Here is a 2,680-nt window from a genome sequence, read left to right as displayed (position 1 = left end):
TCGTACATGAATATGTAAGGGATGTGTATTTGTACAGTAATACACGAATAGTAAATACATGAATAGTACGCAGTGAATAGTACTCGGTGAACAGTAAATTCGTAAAACCAGAAATTGCTGAAGAGTAACAGATTATTACTGTTTCTGCATTTAAAGGTTTACGAAACGTTTCTAAATTCTTTTCTTATCTTTTCAAGGTGATCAATAAATCAAGTAAATGATTTATCTTCGGAAATTGTGGAATTACGCTCGAGTTGATAAGTTGAGTAAAATCTCACATATTTACGAATCTACCCTTGCGGTGAATTCAAGATTTTTGCAAGAGTTTTAAATATTGAAATACGACATGTATATGATATAGTGGAATATATATATTTGTATAAATGGTAAATAAGTACTTATATATATAGTTTGCTATATTATATACTGTTATGAATTCATTGTGAATATGTCATTTCGATGACGAGAATTATATTGAGCATGTGATTTAAATTGTACAATATGAGGTGTGATTATTGTACGTGGTTTTAACATGGTGTTTGTTAAAATGTTGATTTGTCTTCGGACTTGATTTTTGTACAATATGAAGTGAGATTATTGTACGTGATTTTAACATGGAGATTGTTAAAATGTTGATTTGTCTTCGGACTTGATTTTTGTACAATATGATGTGAGATTATTGTACGTGATTTTAACATGGAGTTTGTTAAAACGTTTTGTCTTCGGACGAGTTTTGTCTTCGAATGAGTTTTTTTTCTTCGGACGTGTTTATGAAATAAGACATGTATATGATATAGTGGATTATATATATATATATATATATTGTATAAATGGTAAATATGTACACACATATATATATATATATATATAGTTTTCTATATAATATACTGTTATGATTTTATCGTTATTATGTCATTTTAATGACGCGATTTATATATCGAACATGTGATTTTGATTTGTACAGTATGAGGTGTGATTATTGTACGTGATTTTGATTTGTACAATATGAGGTGTGATTATTGTACGTGATTTTGATTTGTACAATATGAGGTGTGATTATTGTACGTGATTGGCATGTCGGAACCTAGCCTTTGGCCGGGCGAAAGTTACGATACAGTTAGAGCTCTAGTATGTCTGCCGGAGTACTGCATGTGAGGTAACAGGTGGTTATCTGCTCATGAGTACTCATATTTTTGGATGTTGGGTAGCGGGTGGTTGCCCAATATCGGCGGTGTACTACGAGAGGGGTAACAGATGTGTACCAGCGTTCTTTAGTACCCGTATTATAAATGCATTTGGGTAACCAGAAGGGTTGCTTAATTTCTCATGAGTGCTTCGTTTCATATGTTTTGGGACAACCAGATGGGCCGTCCATTGACTCATGAGTGCATTTATATTTGTTTGATTTGTGGATTTTCGTATATATTGTTATGCGAATTATATTTTCATTTTACTCATACGAGCTGTAAAGCTTACCGGGTTTGTGCTTACAATCCCGGTGCACCAATTCGATTGTGTAGTGGATAACTCCGCAGGTGTAGATTAGCGGGAATTGACGGACCGCTCAGAGGACTTGAAGTTATTTACCTCCAATTTGTGTGAGTATTTGGTGTGACTATCTTGTGAGGTTGTTGTTAAGATTATACATTTCCATTTGTTATAATGTTGAATTATAATTTGGTTTGTAATAATCGGTTTGACTGAGTTGTATTTTGAACTCAGAGATGATCCGCTGTGGCATTTTAAATGATTTCGATTTCTTTGAGATTGTTTCGTGTTTAACGACTTTGAAATTTTGAGTTTTTATACTCGAAATTTTGGGTCGTTACACATATAAGTCTCTATTTATGAATGATGTGATGCCATGTGAATGTCTGGTACAATTGTGGTGTTATATCTGCATTATTTGTAGTGACGGTGAGACGAATCCATCGTCTCTGAAGTTAGAAAATGATGTGATGATCAATGTCATTTTCCCTGTTCCACCACTGGCACTCTAAAGCTTTGTAATAGATAAGCACATTCCAGCCGTCGTGTCAAATCTCAACCTTACAATACCACAACAGTTTTATTCTGGTGGATGGTTGATTTTAATTAGAAATTCTGTTCTTTCACATTGTGCTACATCATCGTTTAATGCTTAGCTCGTAGTACAGAAATGCTTTGTAGTTTTGCATGACTGATACCAGAGCCATTAAAGTGATTAAACACATCGATCTTTTCGGCCTTTCGATCAGTTTCCCTTCTGGCAGTTACATAACACAAATTTTTGCTGTCCTGGTGAGTTTGATAGACTTTGCTGAATACACTATGCCAGTCATGTATTTGGTGTTGGTTGATTCTGTAATGAATTGGAAGCATGCAGAACTGGGGTCAGTGAAGTTGCAACCTTGAAGGGTATAAATAGGTTAGAATCTTCCAGACATTAATACTTCTTGATCATTCCTTGCCGGCAGTGCCCTACTGTAGAACTAGGGCTGTTTAGTTTGTCCACTAAACAAAATATCAAACTCTTGCCACCGTCAAAAAACCTGGCTTCAGAATGTGTAAGCCAGTTAGGTAGTCGAATTAAGCAGGTACGTTGTACTCGGCTAGGGCACTACCTGGCCATGATCCTACAACCAATCATTCAAGCTTTCTGATAATCAATGGTATCTGTAATTCAATTGGCCAAAAGATT

The sequence above is a fragment of the Argentina anserina genome, chromosome 2 (assembly GCF_933775445.1).
Source record: "Argentina anserina chromosome 2, drPotAnse1.1, whole genome shotgun sequence".
In the NCBI taxonomy this organism is placed as follows: domain Eukaryota; kingdom Viridiplantae; phylum Streptophyta; class Magnoliopsida; order Rosales; family Rosaceae; genus Argentina; species Argentina anserina.
Note: the sequence above shows the minus strand (reverse complement) of the source record.